Source organism: Kryptolebias marmoratus, linkage group LG2 (assembly GCF_001649575.2).
Source record: "Kryptolebias marmoratus isolate JLee-2015 linkage group LG2, ASM164957v2, whole genome shotgun sequence".
Classification (NCBI taxonomy): domain Eukaryota; kingdom Metazoa; phylum Chordata; class Actinopteri; order Cyprinodontiformes; family Rivulidae; genus Kryptolebias; species Kryptolebias marmoratus.
Window position 1 is genome coordinate 20261888 of NC_051431.1, and position 16540 is coordinate 20278427.

The 16540-nt window shown below is 37.5% G+C and overlaps 1 protein-coding gene across 1 annotated transcript in view; it reads right to left on the reverse strand.

Moving 5' to 3' along the window:
* The window catches only part of gramd1bb (GRAM domain containing 1Bb), a 136793-nt gene extending 120925 nt beyond the window's left edge, over positions 1 to 15868 (reverse strand). Inside the window, exon 1 of the mRNA XM_037980843.1 lies at positions 15584 to 15868. The gene's annotated coding sequence lies outside the window, so the exon portion shown is untranslated. The remainder of the gene's footprint in view (positions 1 to 15583) is intronic.
* Positions 15869 to 16540: the final 672 nt, after the last annotated feature.

The following is a 16540-nucleotide window of genomic DNA, read 5'->3' on the forward strand; positions in this document are numbered from 1 at the left end:
TATACATAGGCTTGCATTTTTCTGCTGATTCAAAAGCATTATCTCAGCAGCATGTTTTTATGCTGCTAGATAACACATGTTTTAAGAACCTAACTGTGCATCCACAGAAAAAAAAACAAGAACAAACTAATTTATCAAGTTCTGCTGAGGTGTCATGAGCAATAGGAGTACGCCTACAGAATGAGATAGGGTATCGCCTGAAAGACTGATTCATGTATCTTTTCATAGTTTGATTCCCACGCACAGGAAAATGCAGAACATAAATCCTCAAGATTACAGCAAAATGACATTTGAATGTTACGGCCTGCTGTGGTTATAAATTACCAGGCTGCGACTTGCTTTGGTAACAAAATAAAATATGCCACTTTTTCTGTTCAGTGACAAAGCCAATATGTTCTCACCGTGGTTTGCCAACGAGTCCAAGTCCCTGACTTCGTAGAACCATCACCCAGACGCAGATCTTTAGAACAACTGGGAGTTTTAAATCTGCAGTACTACAGAGTTACAGTAAGAAAGCTCAACACCATGAAGAGAGTGAGCAAAGATGACACAGTACTTTAATGAGATGTTTATTTAGAACTTTAGGTCTTTTTTTTAAAAAAAGCTTTTGGCTGACAGGCTTCAGTTCCTTCAATTCTCATTGTTTCAAAGAGTTTTTGTGTGACTGTGTGTGTGAGATACAACATTCACAACACTCTAAAATATTCATTGATGGGACCAAAAAGCTCATTCATACACATGCATATATGCAGTAAGCCGTTTTGGCTGAGTCAGTGTGTATTTTTGTATTTTTTCCATTGCTGTGACATATTTTGAGTTCACATCCTGATTCGAAACAATGTTTCATTTGTGTTTATTTTGATCTAACAGATTTGAGTAAAACAATGATACACAATAACCAATCAAAACCATTTCATTCTGTAAAGAATGAGGCGCTGATTGATTTGAAAACTGTCAGACTGAGATGGGAGACCATAAAGAGTTACTGTCTGTTTAATGACTGCTGTCAGACACAAATTACGGAGCTATTTCTGATTTGGGGAAAAATGGATTTTTTAATTGGTGGGTCCTTGAAGATGACTCAGTGTCTGTATGGTGCCAGGAGGTAGTACTTAGGCTCAGTAAATGAGCGTTGAATTATATTAATTATTCAAAAAATATACCCCATTATATTGTGACCTTCAGAGCTTTTCTTTATTGAAATGAGCAAAAGGTTTAATACAGAACTGTAAGAAAAGTCTTTCTTTTCAACCATTAAAAGCCTTACAGAACAAATAACAGTAATTTGCATCTTAAAAATTATATAGAATAATAAAAAAATTAATAATTGATATAATAATTACCTCTCAGCTACCTCACTGTCTGGTATGGAAACTGCACCATATCAGATCACATGACCTTACAGCAGTTAGTTAAACAGCTTAAAAAGACTATCGGAGTCTCTCACTGTGGATCCCTCTTATGCAAACCTTTACCCTCCTGTTATCTGAGAAGGGCTACCAAACCATCCAACCCTCACTGTCAGACTGTGAAACTGTTTTATTCCCCCAAAGCTGTTTAAATAGTCAGGGCACAGACTGACAAGTAACACGCTCAATGACTACATTTGGCAATTCAGCAAATCTTTGCGCAATTGACTGGCTCTCTCCATTTGAACATTTTACAGCATTTTTGCACGTTGCCTACACTGGATCTGAAGAAAATTGCACTGTATGTACTGAATCTCAGCTATATGACATTAAACGCCCTACTGACTTGACTTTTTGAATAACACAAACAATTTTGCCTGATTCATGTCGAACACAAGAAAATAAACTGTCTTTATATAACATGGTTTGTTTGATACTTTTTCTTAACTGTTCCTTCAGAGAAAACTAATTATTGTATGCCACCATGTTGTGTGTGTGTTTGTTTGTCTTTCTGCTGGCAAACTATCTCATTAACCACTGAACAGAATTCAATTAGACTCTGGAAAAGTAATGAATGGTTGTACATCTACAACTGATTACCTTTTGAAGTCAACCAAATTCAAGATGACTGCCACAGCTGATCAACCTTTAGAAAAAAATAGCTGAAATTTTGTGTGGTAGTAGTTGAGAGTCATCCCCAACACAGCTCTAACATATTGTCCCAGATCTGGTTTTTAAACTTTGTGATTACCTATTGGGGTCAACTGTGTCCCTTTTATGAAAATACCTTCAGACAGACAGACATACATAGATTTTCTGCCTCTCGTCTGTGGTTGGGTTGCAGAAGCAACAGGTCCAAGAGGGAAACCCAGACCTCTCTTTCCCCAGCAACACTTTCCAGCTCCTCCTGGAGAATGCCAAGGCATTCCTAGGCCAGAGAGGATACACAATCCCTCCAATGGGATAGCTCCAGGGGCTCTTCCCAGTGAAATGTGCCTGGAAAACCTCTAGAGGGAGGCATCCAGGAGGCATGTTAATCTGATTCCTGAACTGCCTCAGCTGACTCATTTTGATACGTAGCTCCAGAGCTACTCCAGGCTCCCCCCCGCAGATGATAGAGTTCCTCGCCGCATCTTTAAATCTGAGCTCAACCACCCTACAGAGGAAGCTCATTTTAAACGCTTGTATCTGGGAATTTGTTCTTTCAGTCATAAATCATACCACATGACCCCAGGTGAGGGTTGGAACATTGATGGTCCAGTAAATCAAGAGCTGGGCCCTTCAGCTCAGCTCTTTATTTACCATGATGGACCAGAGCAATGACCATATTACACGGACAAAACTCCAGCTGAAACCTTCAGAAGGTAATCAGTGGATGTACATCTACAAGTGATTAACTTTGACTTGCTTTTCTTTTAGGCATGCTTTATTTTTAATTATGTGATGATTTCAGCATCTGTCAAGCAAATTTAAACTTGCTTTAGTAGGAAGTCATTTTCTCAAATCAGTCAGTAAAATTCAATAACAAAACCACAGTTAAAATGCTCTTTCTCATCAAGTTGTTCTTTTCTATCATCTAAATTGTGTTCCCAGACAGTAACTTTTTAAATCCTCCAAAAGAAACTTTACAGGGCAGAAGATTAATTTATCTCACTGCAGTTTCACTTTTATCAAGGGGTTGCTGTTCAAAAATACCTTTGATTTTTCAGCATGAAAAAAAAAAAACTTGTGACATGTCATTAAGCAGCCATCAGGCGTGAATAGCCATCTGGAATTAGCAACAAGTAGGTAATTAGTGCTGAAGTAACAGGAACCTTTCCCGCTGATGGTGAAAAAAAAGTTGCTCTGTGCCTCAGCATCTTTAAAAAAAAATGCTTATATAAAACGAAGTGCAGTTTTAAAAAAAGGTATTGAAACCTGGGTTTGCTGTCAAAACACTCATCCATGAAACTATAAACTGGAGCTGTGGAAGGCTTATTGTTCGCTCCTTCGTGGGGAGCCTATCAGGGCAGTATTTTGGAAGTTCAAATGATTTTAAATCGAGCTGAAGCACTAAAATCACCACAGATGCCTCTTCTACAGCTTATAGCCGAGCACTTCAAAGCCATTCTGCTCCTCAGCCAGAGAAAACATTAGTCTGACCTGCCATGGTGAATAATTAGACTAAGGGAGACTTTTTTTAAACAAATTACACAAGTCTTAGGTTCCGTTCGGATGACAAATCTGACGGTTTGTGGTGTCAGCCTTTAAAGAGGTCATTTTAATTACAAAGAGGGAGCATCTCCTCGAATCAGTGGAAAAATCATTTCCTTTGCATCCAGAGAGAACGAAATTAGGAAATTTATCATGTTTCCCATAAAAGCTGTCGACTACATTGTAAACTCCAATTATGGCCCACTGCATGAACATAATTTGCTCACACACATCTGTCAGAGACATAAATCCCCTCTGGGACAAGCCGAGAACGAGAGGATGGCTTCCCTTTGATCTGCAGCGAAGCAAAGTTATCCCCTGCAGCTAAAGACATGCCGTAGATTTATTGTGATTATATTTCTCTTTTTGGGAAAAAAAAATAAATACTAAAAAGATTTAATTTTAATGATAAAATGTTTTTCTTTCCCTGTTTTGGTTGATTTTTTAAGTAGTAGTTGTCACTATTGCTTGCATGTCTGTCTATCCCAAATGCTTTAGCAAGCAGCTTTTCAATAAATTCTGCAGTGAAAGCATCACAGTGCTGAAAAATGCACAGCAAATATGCAGCAGAGAAGAAAAAGTCAATATTGTTGCATTAAGTTAGAGGTTTTAGAGTTGTTTTTTTCCTTCCTTTCATTTTTTTATTTTTTACTTTATATCAATATATTTATGAAAAATTACAAATTCAGCCCACGTTTTACTGTTGCCTGACAAGAATGAAAGCACTTTCTGGGGTTTCAGTGATCGCTTCATCAACTCAAGAACCCACGGCAGCCGTGTTCGTCACAATAACGAAGCTGATGATGTCATCTTTGTCAAAACTGCCTGTCCTAATCAAGAAAAGCGGAATTATTTACACACGTTTAGGCAATGACCAAATGTGTATGGCTGAGGAACATTCAGTCTCATTCACTTTTACAGTGAAATAAATAAGATATACAAATTTAACTACTTATGCAACTCACAGACCCAGCTCCATGTTTGTTTTAAAAGCCCAACCAACTGTTCTGAGAGTAGAAAATGATGCTCGGATCAAAAGAGCCAAAAGAAAAATTCCAAAAACCTACAAAACTCTGCAAAAGACTCAGTCATACTGTTTTATTAAAACAGCCTAATGAACGGGGAACATACTCTGGTGCAGATGATACATTAATAGCAAATGTGTTGTAAATGCAAATGTTTAAATGTATTAGGTTTATTTAGCAGATAAGCGTAATCAGGCTTGGGGAATTTTCACGAATTAACTTTCTGGGCTACCAAGTTAAACAGGTGCAACGTTTACCCTGGTAGTTAAACTTTTAAAAAAATAAGAACTAATGAAAGGTATTTATGAGAGAGAATAAAAGCTTCTCGTACAAAAGGAGTCTAAAAATTTTATTAAAATATATTAAAATTTTAAAAATTGGCAAGGTACATGCAGTTACTCTCAATATAAAACAAAAGTATGAAACAAAAAAGTAAAAAGATGGATTTTGGTTCATTACTCTGAAGAGCATCACTTGTCTACAAGTCATAACAGTCAAAGTATCAGGATAAATTAAGCTTTTCATGTCTGGAAATGTTAAGGGGACAACACTGAGTTCTACAGGAGAACATTAAAAAACATCTGATCTTTCAAAATCATGAAAAGCAAAAAAGAAGAAAACGATAAAAATGTGGATGTGATCACAAAAATACTATCTTATCTGGGTAATTCCAATTTTAATATATTTTTATGTAAGCCTAGTGGATGTTTATTATTTTAAAATCTAGATTTTTATAAACATACAATATTGAGCAAAGGTTTTAAATCACCTAAGTTCAAATGTAAAACTTTGAAAGACCTCCAGAGATTCTTGAGAACAGCTGATCAAAGCCACTTAAAAATTTCACAAGAAATTCTGGCCACTTGGACATTAAGAATTACTCAACACTTTTGCACAGTGCTGTATATTTGTGTACTACTAGTAAAAGTTTGAATTTATGTACAGGCATGATGCAATACATCCCTTAATCAACTGTGGGTATTTAAAGAAGTCAAGTTTGTTCACAGCCAGAAACCGTGTATTGGAATGTCACACGATCACCCACCTTTTATGGCAGCTGGCGTTTAGAAAAAGGTTTGCATGACAATAATTAAATAAAGCTAAAGGGTGCTGCCATTTTTATGGTACCTATTCTATTAGGGTTTTAAATCCGTCTTCCATCCTTTAAAATTTACAGGTAAAGTTTTAATGGGCTTGGTTGAGCCAGACAAAATAAATCTTTAAACTGAGAAATTATCAAAACTTTGAATCATAGTGTAAATGAACAATGAACAATAGTTGGGCTTTGGGTACAATTGCATCAACATTGCAATAGTATCATTACATTATTAGGTTTTGCATGCATACAGTATTAATGTTTTGGATACCAGAAAGTCACTGCAAAATAAAGTTAAACTGTATTTTATTAACATTTAGTTCATTACCCCCAGTAGCTTAAACTATGCCATCACAATGATTTTTCCAGCCTAGTTTGTGTTTAAAATGTGACAAATGTGACAGTCTAGTGCCTGTTTCAGCTGTCTTCAAATCTGAGTTCAACAGTGTGTGTTAATTTAGTCTTTATCTCAGCTCATAAAAATACACACACCATCACACATGCCTTTGACTTTACAGTATGCCCGTGCCTTATCTCTGCATTTCTCTAATGACTTCAGGATGTGACACAGATGAGTCAATATGTCAGACAAGATGTTATTGGTTCTCACTTTGTGAAGTGTCCAAACTGCAAGTGGTAAATGGTCTGTACTTATAGTGTCTTTTTAGCCAAACAGGCTGCTCAAAGCTCTTTACAACACAATCTGTGCCCACATTTACGCATCAGCACACATTCATGCAGCACTCTTACTGTATCTCTACAAAACTAATTTGAATAAATCATTCTATAGTCTAATCAAAGCTTTAGATTGCATTCATACACCGATGGGGCACATCAGAGGCAATTAGGAGTTCAGTGTCTTGCCAGGGACACTTCAACATGTGTCATACTGGTGGAATTGAACCTCCAACTATGGAGGACAACTGCTCTAACCACTGAGCCACTGCTGCCCCCTAAATGCACATCGACAAGGATTACTAAATCATGCTGTTGTTCATTAATGACACTTTTCTTCTACTTGCTTTCTTGTTTGTATTAAAAAATGATTTACATTCATGCATGTTGTTGTTTTGTGAAATCAGAGATTTACTACAGCCGTTTTAAACCTCATAGCAACAGCAGCTCTTTTTAGTATTATTACAGTCCAGCAAAAAATCCAAATGGCAACTTCAAAAAAAATATTAACAGTAATAGAGAGGCAAACGTTGTTGAGTTCATAACACTGGAAGAAAAAAACAAGAATACAAGTTGGGATGACAAAAAACCTTCTGCACTTTCAGTAATTGAAGAGAATGCCGTCAGTGTTAGTTCAGAGTCATTTGATATAAAGATAACTGCAGTGCTGACATTTGGTTCACATGGATCCTGATGATCCAATATTTAAGAGGTCTGGGAGATGCAGCTTTAGAAAACTAGAGGAACAATTGTGACTCAAAAATCCTTAGAGAAAGACGATCGATTTCATTACACACTGGTTGAGTTTTCATCAGCTTTACTTAATTGCCATCATCAGAATCTATCTTCCCAAGCTAAAAAGATCTGTTTGTGGCCAAGGCACAGTTTATTCTAATTAGTAAGCATCACAATCTGAATCTACATGTGGCCTCAGAATAAGTGGTACCACCGGAAGAGGCCAATACTGCTTATAGCTTGAGTTACAACCAAAACTAAAGATGGTCTCTTCACAAAAGAGGAGGCAATGAGCTGAAGCTTTTTTTTTGTCTGATTGAATATTGTAAAGTATTGTTTTCCAAACTGTCTTCACTTATTTAGAGGTGGGCTTGATTAAAAGTGAGTGGGCCACAAAACTTAACCTTGTCAGGTTGGGAAGAGAAGGAGGTGAACCCAGAGCACAGACTCATGGCAAGTACTTTAGGAACTAATTTACCGCATTAAGAATAAAAGAACAAAACAAAGGCTGGCATGGCAGCGAAACTAAACATAACAAAAGCCATGGAAACACAAGCAGAAACGAGGGACAAACCAAGAGACAACAAGACAGCGCATGAAGCAACAATGAACCAGCAGTGAGTGGAGGAAATGACCGGGTTTAAAAACAGAGGGGAAGTGGGCACAGGTGAGATGATTACAACTAGGATCAGGTGGCAGGAAAACAAGAGACTGACTGAGGAGAAGTGAATGATGACACGAAACAAAGACACAAGGAACAAGAACTGAACTAAGATGAGGCTAAACACAGGAACCAAATAACAGAAAAAAAGAAACCATAAACTCAATACAACAACAAACTCAAAACCACCCAGATCCTGACAAACCTAGTTTTTAAAATCTGTGTGTGTGTGTGTTTGGGGTGGGGGGTTGTTTGTTATTACAGTTGTCAAAGGACCAATACCTGAGTTCTAAAATCAAATTAGTACTGTAGTACTTTTTGTTAAATCTTGAGCATGATAAAGGTATATTCTTTTTGTACTGACATGATAAAGTTTAGTCTTTGGGTTAACCACCAAAAGAAAGACAGTACGCATCTCAACTCTATTTTACTGTGCAAACTGGAAAATGACTGTGAAAAAATAAAAAGTGAAATTATATGTGATCTGTATATTTTTTTGGTGGTAAACAAACATAACGGCTGAGCTGAACTCATTTGAACATGACTGTAACTCGTGTATTTTTCCAAGAAAAAAAAAAGGAAGCCAATTACTGTTGTTAAATTGTCTCCTGGCTAGAGTTTAGAGGGAGCTGAAGACTGCTGTACACAGAAATATAACATCCTCCTCTGTGATCCAAGCATCCTGATGACAGTTGCTAATTATTGCTTGTGCTGTGCCCACCCGCTGCTTTTTGTTTTTCAGTCATCTTCTCTCTGGTGAGATGGGCAGGAAGTTACTTTTTCTTCTAGTTGCTATTTAATTTCCCCGAAGTAAAGGAGTAAAGTGGTTTCCTTGCTTTACAACTGTCCTTGTATGTTTTAAGTTGTGCTTTGTTAGATGATATTGAACACACAGAGGATGGATTATGCTGTGTATTTGTGATGCTGATCATCTGGTTGCCTGTATTGCTGAAAGATTTGTGAAGTACACTTGTCTAACTCTGAAATTCCATTATACATAATTAAGTTATATAAACAAATACTTGTTGCAGTTATTCATCATCAGAACTAAAGTTTAAGATATTTTTTTTCCATTTGTCTACTTGTGACCCTCCATTTCTTCTCACATCCAGTGGAAAGTTTCTTTCAAAACTATCAAATAAAATAAATAAAAAAATCTGCAAATAAAGACACATGAATGCATCAATTGCTTTTAAAGCAACCACTCAGTTTTGAAGTGGTGTTTCCATGAAAAGGTTATAAATAGTGAATATCTTATCTGTTTTAAATAGCTTCTTAAATGACCTTAAACTGACTTAACTTAAAAGTTTAAAGAAAGAGAGTTTAATTCTGTACTGACTAGCTGCAGGCTAGTGCGTACAAGACCAAAACCAATGTGGATTGCTACCATCTAAAAAAAAAAAGCTTCAAGTTTGAATGTTTGATGGAAGTTTTTGTGCTATTCTTTTAATCATTTAAAAAGAAACCTATGGTTTCTTGTAGCACAGTCAGAGGCAGCAATAGCCAGCTGTAGCACTTTCAGCACAGCCTGGAGCACTTCCAGCAAGAATGTCATCATAACTCTGCCAAAATAGCCATTTAAATCTGTGCATGAATCTCTGTGGACTATAGAAGTTGTTTTAAGACACCAGCAGTTAACTTTGGTTTTGGTGTCACTCAAACTAGCCTTTAGCTTGTGAGTCCAGTCAGAATGAAACTATTTTTTTTTTAAAAAAACAAGCTTGTTCAAAGAGCTCTCTACAACAGGTGAGATATTAATCATTGATAACCTTTTCACAGAACGCTACTTCAAAAGATTTGAACTATCCCTTTAATATCACACTGTCAAAGTTGCTCAAAAACACATAATGCACAAATCAAAATGATGAAACTGCTTTATTTCCAAAGCAAACAAGAACAGAAAAATAGAGAACAAAATCTATAAAGTCAATCAAACTTATGTATTTTAAAATTACAACTGGCTTTGAAACAAAAACAGTTAATGTGTAAAAAAAACAATCACGCAAAAGGTCATAATTCAGAGTGTCAAAGGAGCCGACGCTGATTAAATAACCGACTAAACAAAACTCGACAGCTAACAAACCCCTGGCTTATAATAACACCCGGTAATACCTCTGAAACCTGCCAACAATGCGAACCCACCTCGTGTGTGATTTTTGTTAGGGAGCAAGCAGGTGCTAAGCATTGAGGAATGTTAATAAAGAACTTCAACACGGATCACAGAATTAGATTTGACAGAATTTACACACAGAACAGATTGTATGTTTTCCAAATGGCGCATTGTGTTAGGATTACAGTATCCAGCAGTTCAGCAAAGGGTTTAGAAAGAAAGGCCGAAAGAATTAAGAATAATTAAGTGACTATCAGTGTAAACAGTGTAGTTCATAGTAAGAAGACCATAGCATTTAGGATGAATGAAAGAAAGACACTGTCTTGCACTGAGTGCAAGACAGTTCTTACAAGCTTATGCCAAGGCAAAAATTAGTGTCTTTTAAAACTTTTAGGTTACGCCCTTATTTGTTAGCCCTTTTAAAATCTAAATTTTAAAAAGTTTTTCTAAGCATATTTGATTGCTAAATGAAAGGAAGAAGAATCACAACATCAATTCTCATTCCCATGTACCTGAAGTCATGCCACATTTATTGTAATGTTTGTTTGACAGGCTGTGGTCCAACGGGCTGACTGCATGACACCACTGCAAACATTTGCTTTCCTTCCGACCTCAATCGGTGCTGTCAGTCACCTCCTTTAGATTCTCACAGATCAGTCAGTTATGGTGAAATTAGTTTAATGACAGAGCTGCGCTGCCTACAGATCAGCTGCCTTGTGGCATTGTTGACGTCAGGAAGCCTCGGTGTGTTTAACGGTGTCATTAAATGTATGGCTCATGATGTGTGTGTCAGTGTGTGGGTGCAAGCTGAGCAGGAGACTGATGGAGGGAATCCAGCATTAAATTTTATTCTCAGTGGGGTCAATCAAAAAAAAAAAAAAAAAAAAACACATGTAACTGACAGTGACAAAAACATGTTTTTACAGACATTTTTACAAGGAGGAAATGACATTTGGACTTCCCTGACTGAATCTGTCTTAAACTGTTATCTTTCTATAAAGTTTTAAAGTGTGTGAGGTCCTTGAATTAATGTGATTAAATAGAGTTTGTCATCCAGGTCACCATGTTTGATAAATATTTAATTAGCTGAAAGTCCGGGATTTCCAGCAGCATCACCTTTTTCTCCACTTTAACATGTTTTAGTGTATAACAGTAGTTCACTGAGATTCAGTGTACAGTACTTCAGATTGTAAATTATTTATTTTGTTTTATTTACAGTATAAGTACTCCATGATCACTAAATCCCACATTAATTTCAATCTTTGACCACGTTTTGCAGGAGTTGTTGAATTTTTAAATAGTTGTGAGCATTTACTACTTTGTCATGCATTTTATTATGACATTTTCAATATTTCTTTTTATTTGTTGCTAGATAATGTCCATTTTACAAATTGAAGGTGCTTTTACACAATTAAAATGGTTGTTTGTTTTTTTTCTAGCTTTTATCCAGCATTTGTGATTCACTTTGGTAATGTTAATAATTGCCCTTTAGCCACTTTCTAGGCCTAAATTACTTTCCAATCACTATCTAATCAGGAATTTACCTCTCCACCAAACATTCAGCTGACACAGAGGTTCTACACACCTCTAACTCTTGAAGATGCACTTATTGACAGTGCCTCTGACATCACAATCACGTCTGCTACTCTGTTCAAAAACTTGTATCACGCTGTGAACTGTGCGAACAAAAGACTGAAATCAGAAACTTGTGCACCAATAAACACAACTCTATCTTCAGTAACATGAATACAGATCATCTGTGACTCAATGACCCAAGTACATCCAGCGTACATCCTGACCTTGACTTCATTCTTCTTCTTATTGGTAAAGATCTCCTTGATAGAGTTGCACCATTACTCTGTTTCAGACTCTGAAAATGTGGGCACAGGTACGAGAACCCACTGCCAATTTCTTTGTCAGAAACCAGAGAAACATTCTTGTCCAAAGACAAAAACCTTTCCTTGGATGGCTGTTCACAGCAGCCACAACCCAATTTAGGCTTTTCTGCTGTTAGCTCAGTCTACATCAAACGCTATGTGGGAAAGCTACAACGAGATCTCCCTGAAATTCAGTGAAACACCTATTACTCTGTGCGATGAAAAAAAACAAAACAAAGAAAAAATACATCCGTGATAAATTCCGGTCATCTAATGAGGTGCTGTAATTCTGATTAGATTAAATTCTCGTTAATTTCTGAGCATTTAACTCACAGATTCAAGACCTCAAGTTTAGCATCAGAGTAGCTAACTGAATACTAAATAAATCCAATTTTGTTTGAAATACAATAATACGACTGAGGTGAAGATAAGTATCATGTTTGCTTAAAAAACTTACTAAGCTGTCAAAAAAGACGAGCTGTAAGGTCCTTCTGGACCACAGATGGTCCAGTTTTGATCTGAGATCTCTTACATAGCCACTCCTGATCAGACAAATCTGATGGTACTTAAAAGCTAATAAAAGCTTAAAAACAACAACTATCCGAATCCACAATTATATTATTACACCTAAATAACTTGTGTGATCCTAAAGCTAAAACATTAGCTTAGCTATGGCTAAAACTTCCTTCCTCTGCCCCTGCTGAGTCAATATCCTGGTGCTCCTGCTTTAACGTGAGCTTAATGTGTGGTAAATTGAAGAAAGGATGTCACCCTTCCTTATCCTCATCCCTCTGCTACATATTTTTTTATTAGTAAATTAAAATACCACAGAAAAGATATACAGTAAAGTTACAGTGGACTTACACTCTATTTCAAAATAAGTTTGACTTGGATTTACAGTTTTATAACTCCTGCCTGTAAATTAACAGATAAAGTGAAGGTTGATGAATTGAAACAGCGTCCATAGGGCTTTGAAATGAAAAAAAAAAAACAACAACAAAACAAAACTTCAGTAAATAAAAGAGAAATTGCTTTTGTGACACTTCTCTACAGAAACTGCTATAGCAAGGACTGATGAAGTTGTGACAAAAAGTAACACTGAAGATGAAGTATTTATTATCCCTGCATCTCGTGATCCAAGCTGGACCCATGAGCCAATCGGCTTCTTGGAACTCCTCGTGGATAGAAAGTGCACACTCACAGACCCACATGGTGACTAAAGCAGAGAGATCCAGTAATCGGAATGCAACCAGGCCCCGATGCATCCAAATTCACAAGTATGAAGATATGACGTAATGATCATTCACAAAAGCAATAGATTGGCCTTCCACAAATAGGAGAGATAGTAGAAAACAGCTGCCTTGAGTCAAGACAACAAAGCTAAAGCAGTCGAATATCATCTGAAGTCAAAGTCTTGTCATCACATGCTGGATTAAAAGGTAGTTCAAATACTGTGAAATTAGGTTGTGTGGACAGGTTGTGGGCAACTAATATCTCACCTGTTGTCCCTCTTTGGATGACCTCAGTTTGGAGAAAAAGAGTTTTTCTTTCTGACTGGTTTGGTGATCTAATGACTGTCAGTGCCACGACCAAAGTAGATTGCTTACATCTTCAACTACAATTTAAAAATTTATATTGGTTCATGTGAATATTATTTTCTAATTTTTACATCACCATCAATTTTGCAGTACACAATTATTTTGTTTAGCTCTATGGTTATTTGCAAACTCAAATAGTTGCAGTAGCAGGCATTTTTTGTCACATTTTCAAATTGGAGTAATTTTAACATAGTAGCAATTTACTTCCGTCTTGGGTCCACTCAGACTAGTCATTTCCTTGTCAGTCCAGTCAAAATTAAACTTAAATCTCTCCAAACTGAGGTTGTTCAAAGGGTCATCTACAGCAGGTATGATATTGATTGTTCGTAACATTTCCACAGAATCCAACTTAAAAAGCCTAAATCTGTCAGTTATCAGCAACATTAATGCACCAGAAACTGTATTTTCTGACAAATCCCACCCACACAACCTCACTGACACTTTGAACGGAGTGAGCTGCTGAAATGATAACATCTCAGGCTGTCAGCCTAATTAGTTTAGTCAAATAGGTGGTTTGCTGTCAAGGAAGTTTGGAATTTAAAAGCAGGAAAAAACAACAAACTGGACTCTTTTGGGTTTTTACCACCCCCTAAAGCTGTACTTCCTACTCATTGCTGAGCTGTTCAGTAATGTCATAATGTTTTGTAGATATTCTAAAATAACATCAAGCTGCACTGTTACAACTATAATCCAAAATATGGCCAAACAGTGCAAAAACTATTTAGAGCAGATGGACTGTGTGTAAAATAGAAATAAAAGGGGAGCTGAGTGAATTATTACAGAGAGAGTTGTCTTACTTGGCCATTGTTACTGATACAAACTTCCCCACATTCAAAAATCTAATTTCTTCACAAGATATTACAGAGACTGCCATCTATTTTTCAAAGGAAACTGAACAATACATTCCCAACAGTGTTGGCTGCTTAAGAAAAGCCCCAACATTGTGTTGAACGTATTGGTTTTGTAAGAAAGGCTGGCGAATAGCCAACAAGTAAGTCAGTCTGATGTTAATCCTGAAGTTCAGAGACTTCCAAAATGTTGGTAAGATCAAAATAACCGAGTTTGTTGCGTAGTTTGTTTGCTATTTATTGCTCACCACCATCAAAGGCAGGTGAACATGTAATTGCGTATCTGTGTGTGTATTTGTCTGTTAGTGAAAAATATCATCAACCAGAGGACGGAATTTGATGACACTTTAAGAAGGTGATTATTGGATGTACATCTGCAGCTGATCAACTTTTTGAGTCAACATAATTCAAGATGGCTACCACAGCTAGTCAGCTTGGCAAACACAAAAATGGTTATAACTCCGCCAATTTTACTGATATAGAGCTAAGCTTTGTTGCAGAAGTAGCTGAGAGTTACTTTAGGTGCTGTCAGATTCCAAAAGGTTTTTGTAAAAATTTTGACATGCAAAGTGGCAAGCAAAATGCATTGCAACATTTTAAATGTATAACAACATATGGATTTGTACTTTCATTGAGTTTTGCTATCTGAAATCAGTGCACATGCAATTGTTTATGGCATTACTTTAGTCCTCCAGACTACAATCTTCAGTCATAGTTACCAAAACTTTGCAATCCAAAAAAGAAAAGCACCACATTTATTGTTTTTCTATATGCCAAACCACCCAGATCACCAAGTCTCCAAGTCCAAGCTCCAGAGCAAAAGTGCTAATGCTGACAAACCATTCCACACATGCTGCGTATCACAGGCCACCGTACACAACAGAACACCTGCTTCTGCTGCCGTTTGTGGCTCCGTGATTTGTACGGCTGCCACAGCTGGTCGAAGCACAGAGAGCAGCAACATCAGCTCCATCTATCAAGGGATGCTGAGGTAAAAAAAAAGAAGTGCAGGTGGTTGCAGACTTGGAGGAGCAAAGAAAAAAGTGCTGTTACCTAACCGAGCCTCATTCTGGACCTCAGGCTACCCTGACACACTGTCAGCGATGCGAAAACCCATCTGTAAGACACACAACTGATCAAAGAGTTCCACCAACTGCACCCTGCTCCGCGATCTCCCTCTAACTAACGCTGATGTGGTGGGGACCGAGCCTGTGAGCTGACATTTCAGTCACACTTGCATGCACATTGAGTTGTTAGTTTTTTTGCACATTCGTTCAAGCACATTCACAACAATCAGTGCAGCAGGATGCATGTATGAGCATGCAGCTGATCTGCTGAAAATAATGATTACGTTACCTCAGTGAGTGAACGGAGGGCTGGTTGTTGGGCGAGAGTCAAAGATCATTCCGCTCGAGCCATCTGTCAAGCAGTTTTGGGGTAGGAAAGGAGGCAGGAGTCCCTCTCCCTCCCTCCTGTGTTACCTGCTTAGCTTCAAAACAAAAGTCTCGTGGTAGATCAGAGCACTCCACAAGCAGGGGGAATCCTCTCTCAGCCTTAAAGCCAATGTGAAGCAGTTTAAATCCCCAATGAGAAGATGGAAAGGCACGCCTCCTCTATTTCGTGGAGAACAGCGACTTGCTCCTGCACTATCAAGCAGCTGCACAAAAGCAAAGCCCCTCTCTCCGAGTGTTTCTTCTGTCTCCTTCTCTGCTCCCCCCACCCACCACCACCCCACTCTCTCCCCTTTCCTGATCTTGCTCCACTTGTACACTCACTCCCTCCCTCACTCTGGTGTGCCAATCTTTCCTCACCAAGGCTCAGACTCACACAAACACTGTACTAAGCAGAAAAAAACATGCAAATAGCACAGATAAATAAACATATTCACAGGAAAAAAACAACAACAAAAAATCCCCTTCAGCTCCTACACACAGTAGAACGGCTCTGGCTTCCTTTCACTGTTGCAGGGTAATAAAAAAACTGTTTTGGCATGAATTTGTTTTCATTGTTGTGATGCGGATGTGAAACATATTTCTCTACAGAGAAGGACACTTTCAAATTGAAGGAATATGTTCTGAAATAATTGTAGCTGAATAGAAGAGACCACTGATGGGATGTAAGAACTATCTTGACAGTCTTTCAGAATTTGTTGATTTGACTTGCCAATTTTCCACTGATCAGACAAAGATACCTTACATTACATGTGTGTGTGTGTGTGTGTATATACAGTGTAAAGCTATCCTAAGAGTAATCACATGCTCTTTAGAGATGTTCTATTTTAAGCCTCCCTTTGTAATGCACAACAGCAGAAAG